Source organism: Quercus suber, unplaced genomic scaffold (genome assembly GCF_002906115.3).
Source record: "Quercus suber isolate HL8 unplaced genomic scaffold, Cork oak 2.0 scaffold_52, whole genome shotgun sequence".
Lineage (NCBI taxonomy): Eukaryota > Viridiplantae > Streptophyta > Magnoliopsida > Fagales > Fagaceae > Quercus > Quercus suber.
In genome coordinates, this window is record NW_027069517.1 from 759,173 (window position 1) to 768,373 (window position 9,201).

Consider the following 9,201-nt stretch of genomic DNA (forward strand, 5'->3'; position numbering starts at 1 on the left):
AAAAAAAAAAAAAAAAGACAGAAAAGGGTGCAACTTTCAAGACTAAACTTTAAGCAAACAATGCCCCTTTGGGGACATCTAATGAAAATTGGAACTTTAAAGCAAAGATAATAAAAATAAGACAACATTTCACCATCATACCTTCCTTGCTAGCTAGATTGAACGAGTTCTTGCAACGTTTCTGACTCTTCTTCCACAACCTCACCAGATTCTAAATCCAATCCACCCCGAGATATCATCGGCGACGGTGATGGTGTGGCATCAGAGCGACACATAGGGCAACTTGTGTGTGAGTAAAGCCACATATCAATGCATGGTACATGAAAAGAGTGCATGCAACCAGGTAAGGTACGTAGCTCATCACCCTCTTCAAATTCACACAAACACACAGCACAAGTGCCATCTTCGCCTCTCAAGCTCGTGCCCTTTTCATATTTATGGGCAGGAATGAGGTGAGCTGCTGAATTGTTGTTGAAGCTGCTTGAATTTTCCAGTACTGTTGCAGTCACAAAACTTTGTTGCCTTTGCCGGCTGGACCGACACACTGCTATGCAATGGTGCATTGTGACCAAAATTGCTGCTGATCCTGCGGCAATTAGAAGAATGGGTAAGTTGTGGTTGTCAAAAGGAGGATTGTTGTTCGACATGTATTGGTGATTAGCAATGGCTAGAGTGCCAAGGACTGGACTATCAAGCAATGTAGAGGAGACGATAATTGCAAAGATTAAAATTGTCCTACATGTTTGGCTTATGGTAATAGGAGTATTATTTGAGGTTTAGAATATGATTATAGAAAGTAACGTGATAGTTACAGCTGTTTGGGCCTCATCAACACCCTTGTGCTCTAACATAACTTGGGTCGGATTAGTATAGGACTATAGGCTTATATTTTGTGTCTTTGTCGCAGGACAACTGATAAAGTTTTATTGTTATTGAATAAGAGATTTGAGTTTGAATCTCATTTATATCAAAAATTAATTAGTATATTTGCTTAATGGTAAAGAACAATCAAATATTATATACTTTTCTTGTTTTATACAATACTTATATTGAAGGAAATTGTTGATGTGTCTCTTTCATTCATGCATCAAGTTGCTATGTGTGAAGCTTACCAATAATAATTTATTCAACCTTGTTTTGTTCTTAATAATTTCAAGATTAGAATTGTCCTATGTGAAACTTATGATATGTGATTCGAGGTTTAGCCAATAAATCTAATATGATTATTTGATTATAAAAAAATTACATTATAGTTACAGCTGAGTTGAGACACTAGTTGGATCTTGTTGATATAGGGATGATAAATTTGAATCCAATTTTCATTGGAGACACTAAAATGTGTCCATTGAGTTGTAAAATTTTTGGCAACAAATATATAAAGTTAAACTATGTTGTTAGTGCTAGAAAAATCATAAGTTCTTGTAAAATTTTTGGTTGCGATTAATTTTCAAAATAAGCCATTAAACTCTTTTCGTATTGTGACTTCACTATTCACTTGTATTGAATATTGATGGAAGTACATACATCAAAGTTGCTCATGAATAATTTATTAAACCTTGTTTTGTTAGGGCTTACCACTTCTACGAGGTTCCCTCTTGAGATTAATTAGTTGTTAAAGGATAAGAGAAAGTTACAATTTTTTGTAATTTCAAAAAAGAAAAAGAAAAAAGAAGGACTTATCACACATGCGGAGTATGTGTGATGAGACTAGTACATTTTATTCTTATTAAAAAAAATATTGAACTTTTTTCTACTGTCCAACATGTAATAGGTCATAGAATAGGAGGGCACACCCACCATTTTGTTATATCATTCCCTAAATTTAAAATTAAAAAAAGAGCTATTTTCAACATTATTGAGAAAAAAATTTTTAAATAATAATAATATGTATATTTTTTTGAATATGTAACAGTACATTAGACTGTCTAGGTATAAGAAAGTGTTACACAAATAATAGGTGTGCGTAGGAAGTAATGTATAATATAAGTAAAGTAAACTGGGTCTGAGTCTAATGGGCTAGATGTATATATACTAAAATAAAAAATAAAAAATAAAAATAAGAAGAAGAGAAGATGAGATCTTCGTAGCCAACTGTGTATAGATATGATTATGAATGCATGATGTATGAACTATGAAGATTGAAGAAGTTGGCATTTGGCAAATGAGGAATGATGTCACACAGATTGATATGTATAACCACACCGACACTTAGCTCCTCTGCAATCATATACCTCTTGTCACCCATTTTATTTTATTCATTTGATCGCCAAGAATCACCAGCATGGGCTATCAGCAACTTGTACTATCTAGGATATTGTTGTCGATACAACTTTAATGCATAGTTTTTAACGTACTACAAAACAAATTTTCTACAGATATGACATAGCAACCTACTGATACGATGAACAAACCATCCAAAGAAAACCCCTCCAAAAATCCAATTTTATACAGTAATTGTCCGGACACGTATAATATTCGTGTTCTACGCATATTATATTGATGTTATACCAAGGGAGTCAATACCGTACCGGAGGCTGTACCGGTTTGCCCAGCGGTACGGTATATTTCGGATACCGGTCAATACCGGTGTACCATTTCGGGTTTACCGCTATTTTTTATATTTTTAAATAAATATATATATGTATGTGTGTGTATATATATTATAATAAATATAAAAGTTTACCATAAAATATTTCCTCAATTCAAAACTAATTATTCATAATTTTAGATTTTAGTATCAATTAAAAGAAAAAAAAAACACACACACACACACAATATAAAAAATAGAAAGTTTGAAAGTTACCATTGCATACTAAGAAAACAAATAATACTAATAAGTTAATGCAAATAAGTTATCATTCTACCCTAACAAAAATTCAAAAATTACAAAACTAAAAAAAAAAAAAAAAAAAAACTTTTTTTTTTGTATCGGCCGGTACCGGCCGGTATTGCCCGAAATTGGCCGGTATGGCCGGTATATGGCCGGTATTTAAACCGATACAAAACGTTAATGTTTCGATACCGGTATGCAACCGGTACGGTACGTACCGGCCGGTACGGCCGGTACCGGTACGGTATCGACTTCCTTATGTTATACACATATACCTATCATTTCATATTATAATTTTTTAAAGTGTTACTGTGTTATATCTGCGTCTGTGTTATGCTTTATAGTTTAGAAGTTAAAAAGTCAAAAAGAGATATCAAAATTTGGTACACGTTCTGCTGTGGTGCCCTTTTCAAAGTTCAATGTTCTTATCAACAATTATCATGGTCCTTATCTTTGAATTGCGTATGTACCCTCAGATTATAAAAAAGAATTGCCTGTGTTCCTAAGATTCGTTAGTGGCTTTGTCAATTTCAATCTTGGCACTTCTCACAAGGGAGATATTTAAGAACTGAAATTACATAAGTGGTCACGGAAAATGACTCACTTCTAATATTCTTAGTTTTTAGACCCCCAAATTTTGAGTATATGCATATTCCTCCAAATGTTAGTCATAATTTCTGATACCAACCCTCACTCTTTGATTTTTTACATCAATCTCTCTACCAACTATGACGAGACGAGACCATTGTGAGACTGCAACCCTCAATGTTGATCTTGAGATCCACCACAAGAACCATTGAGATCGAAAACCGCCTCTCTCTCTCTCTCTCTCTCTCTCTCTCTCTCTCAGCCAACCAAATTTGGGATTTCTTATGATAATTTGTAATTATTATTTATTTTCGATTTTTGCTAATTTTAATTGTCATTGTGCAATTTGTAAATTTTGTTGTGCAATTGATGGTTTGAGTGTGGTGGAAGGTTTGGCCAATTGTGAGGGCCTGATTGTGTGATTAGTTTTTTGTTTTTAATTAAAAAAATGATTTGAGTGAATAAAATTGAACTAGAAAACAAGTGCTAGAGAAGTTTATAATTTTTTTTTGAGAAAGTTTAGCTACAAAATTGATTGTAGTTTAAGGTTACAACTTTACTCAATAAAATAAACATTACTACATGTAGGGACATAATTTTCAAACCAGGCCCCAAAATGTATGGGATCTTGACCCAGTGAGCCCAGTACAATGAATTTGTAGAGAGTGTGTCAAAGAGCTAGGTTTTAGTACATGAATAACAGTTAATATAGTGTTCATGACAATCAAACAGAGATGAACTGAGTTTATCAAGGAAAGTTTGTCCTCGGCATAATCATATGGGCTTTCTTTTAGTAAACATCGGATGAGAATGGTTACAAGAGTTCTTGAAATTGCTACAGTGCTTTCTCTCTCAATTGTCGGCCTCCCTTTCTCTAAGTTTCTACCCTTATTTATATCACATCTATTCCTTCACCTTTACTCAACACGTGGACAGTTGATGGTTTATCTTGATACTTGTCCCATCAACCCCCTCTAGAAGTCTTTTGGGGTGGTTGTAAGGTTGCAATAATACTGTGTAGAGGTCACTTCTTCATTAATGCGGCCAGGGAGTTAGCTGGGATGCATTCAATGCGGTGACAGCAGCTTTTCCCAAGATATTTTGGGATTCTTCTGTCTTTTGTTCCTGTAATGCTTATCCATATTTCCAAAACTCCATGGATCGCACCTCTAGATGGCAAGCATCCTTTACAGATCTCGGCCTTGGCTAGCCGAGTACAAATTCATCCTCGGCAAAAACTCCTAGGCCATTATGTTCAATATTGTCTTCCTTATCCACTAGCATGGGTTTCCTTGGCTATACTTACCCATCCTCGGACGGCCCTCTTATCCTCGGCTTGGGCCTTAAGCCCAAAATCCAGTTGTATGATCTGGGCCCATGACCCCACACTACATATTTTGAAAATCTAACTGATAAATTGCATGTTTTTTATGCTTGTAATACACATATTAAATTTTGTGTCAATTGGATATTATTTATTATATGATCTATAAACTTATATTTTATACATAATTTTAATTTACAAAATCTTGCAATTTAAACAATTTTTTAATGACATAGCTATTTGTAGGGTCATAATTCGTAGCCCAAGCCCAAAAGATATGAGATGTGAGCCCAATGAGTCGAGTATAATGAATTTGTAGAGAGTGGGTGAAAAAGCTGAGCTTTTGGTGAATTGGATAACGACTAATAATGATTTCAAAATATGAATAAGCATGTAGCACACGTAAACCTCAATAAAACAATTATCCAAGGAGATAAATTATGAATTTAATCTAATAGTTTTGATGGTTAATATAGTTCTTAGTATTACAGTAATTCATTTTCTCTCTTTTCTCTTTTTGTTTTTTCGTCCTCCTTTTATGGGAGGTCTTTTACATTATATAGTTCCTTCTAGACTCTCTTGATCTTACACTTGTTAATCATCTAAGCCTTTCACTTGAGTACATGTCTCATCAAACATCTTCTTTAGCTCTCTGCGAATGATGGTAGCTGAGATTGCACTATGCAAGGGTCTTCTCCACATAAACACGGTCAGAAAAATTGCTGCAATGCATTTAATGCGGTGGTAGCAGCTTCTCTTTTAGATATTTCTGTGCTCTTATCACCTTTGTACGTGCTTAAGATTCATCTTGATCATCGTTAGAACTCCTTAGAAAGTCACCTAAATTACCTAAATGCGTGTTTGACCGATATTCATCGTATCCGAGAGGTAACTACTCCTCGGACTATATGCCTCCCTTCTTTTCTTTCGTGATTCACAACTTTGGAGCATCTTCTAATCATATACTCTTCCTCAAACATATCTACGTTCTCGGATAAGACCCAAGGTCCAACATACAAATTTGGGTTCTTATCCCCACACTATTGATATTTAATTTTATAGAAATTTTGCAAGCATAGAGGATATAAGAAAAAGATATAATTCAATGGTAGATTTGTCAAAATTCACCTCTAATAAAAAGATATTGAGTAAAGTTATAATTTAAGGTTACAGTCAATTTTATACCTAAAATTTGCCTAATTTTTTATTTATGGAAAACACTAAAAAAAAAAAAAAAAGGTTTGAGAACAAATTCTCAAATACTAAAAAACTAGTGGTGGAAATAAAAGCTCTAAAAAAAACAAACCAAATAGAAAATTGATACAACTAAAAGGTTATTTATACAAACCCCAAAAAGAAAGAGGCACTAAAAAGTGATGCCACACCACTTTCAACAAGCAAAAAAGTCCATCCCCATATAATCCTCTGCATCTGGTCGTCCTTTTCTCTTTAGATATTTTCCCTATTTGAATCTTATCAATCATACAGGGGGAATATACTTTTACAATATGATAATTGACTCCTCATATAACTTTTTAAAATTTTTTTTTCTAATCTAGCCAACATGTATTGACTCACAAATATATAATAGTGAATGAAAGGAAAAAAAAAAAAAAATTCTCATCCCCGAAAATAAAAAGTCTTCCTTTCTTAGCCACAACCCACAAGTCTAAAAAAATCTTCTAAACATTTTAAAAATAAAAAAAATAAAAAAACACCAAATTGTACTCTCTTATTGCTTTTTCTCCTTATCTTTATAGTCCCAATTAAAATTTGCCTCACGCAACAAAAATGGAAATGACCCAAATGATTTGGACAAGGTTTTTTTTTTTTTTTTTTTTTTTTGATGAGATTGAAATGATTTTTCAAGTGGGATAGAGAAGTTTATATCTCGTCCTGTAAGCTCCATCCATCTCTTCCTCTCTTCTTCATCAAGACCCTTGAGGTTGGGGACCGAACAACTTCAATCCCATGAACACACTGAGGATTAGAGAGACCCCTATAGTGCTTCCTCTGCATACGGTGTGATCTAACAAAACCCCTGTCCACACTAAATGGAAACGGACGCTCCCCTTGGCGAGAATGACCATTCATGTAACTCCTTAGCTGCATCTTACCCAGTGCATTTTCAGGCCTTTCCTTGAAAACCCACATGTACATGTTCTCCATGTCATGCTGAACCAAAAATGCATCTAGCTGTAGGTCTGATTTATCGTACCCAGACACACCATTATTATCCCGAATAATCTTACTCTTTGATTTCTCATTCAAAACAGGCTTGAAGTAAAAACTAAAGAAAAACCAGGCACCCCAAATGCTGTCAAGACGCTTGGTGCATTTCCGTGCCACTTTCGGGACATTAATTGTTGTCTCAACCTCATAAACCTGAGGCCCCAGGCATACATCCAGTACATCACATGGATCATTCCAAGCTGGGGAGGTGGGCTAGGCTCAGACGACAGCGGAAGATTGATATCAGGTGCTTGTGAAAAGAGAACAGACCGATTCATCTCTCTCTCCAATTCATCATGCGACAAAGAGCCCGTATCCATTGACAAAAGTGTCGAGAGTTGATGATTGTCCATCGTTAAGGTTGTGATGAGAGCTTCCCCCATCCTTTATTTCCACAAACTTTTCGCTTGGGGGCCTAATCTCCAAACCCACCCACAATCAAATCACCTCACAACCATCTTAACATATCGAACTGACACCTGCAAACACCATTGGCTCATCATTCAATCCACAGATCAACAGAAACACCTCCTAAATATCTTCATAAATCAAACCCACAAATCAGCCTTCCACACAAAGACTAACCAATAATTCACAGTACAGTAACCAAACAACCTAAACCTTCTAGAGCCACATTAACCTGAAAAAAAAAAAAAAAAAAAAACAACCAGCACATGCCAACACGTTCAAAACTATTGATTTGTAAGCAAAACACCAAAATTTCATGCCTGAATCTTTTTAACGAACCCCAGAAAAACCTAACCCTTGTTCAATTTTGTGTTATAGTTTACGTCTCAAGCTGTTTAATTTTCAAAAACCCAATAATCTCTGAGCTCAGATACACGTATAAAAGCTTTGATTTGAACCCCCCCAAAAAAATCTTAAATATTATAAAAAGAAGAAGAAGAAAAAAGATCACATTTTATTTTACAAAAGTATATATATTTTCCTTTCTCAAAATTTCTCAACAACCAAACAAAGCAAAAAAACGTAAACAACCTGAAATAACAAGAACCCTGTATAATAATATTAAAAAAAAAAAAAAAAAAAAACTAAACGCACATAACAGAAATGTTTTACAGATTCAAAGCGATCGAGTCAACTACGAATAACCCTAAAAAATGCTAAAAATAAATTAAAATAAAATAAAATATCGAAAAATTAAAAAGAAAGAGATATTCGAAGATTACCTGTAAAGCGAGGCTTCGAATCCACAGGAACTGAGAATTTCGCAATCGATCCCCATTTTCACAGAGAGAGAGAGAGAGAGAGAAAGAGAAAGAGTAAGAATGTGTAACGGAGTCAGTTTAAATAGACGGAGTAAATTGGGGTCGAGGAAGACAGAGAGACCCGCACGGCACCAGCTAAGACCGCCGTTTTAAACACTCACGCCGTTAGCTAACGGTGACGGAGTTTCCCATTTAGAGAGAGAAAGAGAGAGAGAGAGAGAGAGAAACTGAGGAAAGGAGTCAAAAGAGGCGTCTGATATTTTAGACCCAAAATTATATAATAAAATGTGTTTGGAAGCTATTGCAAATTTGCAAGTTGCAAAAAAAAACTCAAAGTCTAGGCCTTTTTTCTCAATAGCAACTTGTCCAAATCATTTCAATCTCATCAAAAAAAAAAAAAACCTTGTCCAAATCATTTGGGTCATTTCCATTTTTGTTGCGTGAGGCAAATTTTAATTGGGACTATAAAGATAAGGAGAAAAAGCAATAAGAGAGTACAATTTGGTGTTTTTTTATTTTTTTTATTTTTAAAATGTTTAGAAGATTTTTTTAGACTTGTGGGTTGTGGCTAAGAAAGGAAGACTTTTTATTTTCGGGGATGAGAATTTTTTTTTTTTTTCTTTCATTCACTATTATATATTTGTGAGTCAATACATGTTGGCTAGATTAGAAAAAAAAATTTAAAAAAGTTATATGAGGAGTCAATTATCATATTGTAAAAGTATATTCCCCCTGTATGATTGATAAGATTCAAATAGGGAAAATATCTAAAGAGAAAAGGACGACCAGATGCAGAGGATTATATGGGGATGGACTTTTTTGCTTGTTGAAAGTGGTGTGGCATCACTTTTTAGTGCCTCTTTCTTTTTGGGGTTTGTATAAATAACCTTTTAGTTGTATCAATTTTCTATTTGGTTTGTTTTTTTTAGAGCTTTTATTTCCACCACTAGTTTTTTAGTATTTGAGAATTTGTTCTCAAACCTTTTTTTTTTTTTTTT

General features: G+C 34.3%; 1 non-coding gene across 1 annotated transcript; it reads right to left on the minus strand.

Annotated features, from left to right (window-relative positions):
• Nucleotides 1-6,474: 6,474 nt before the first annotated feature.
• LOC112030809 (uncharacterized) lies at nucleotides 6,475-8,499 on the minus strand. The gene is made up of 2 exons (XR_010628465.1): nucleotides 8,165-8,499; nucleotides 6,475-7,453 (listed from the first exon to the last, which is right to left on the minus strand). It is a non-coding gene; the product is annotated as an uncharacterized LOC112030809 (transcript).
• Nucleotides 8,500-9,201: the final 702 nt, after the last annotated feature.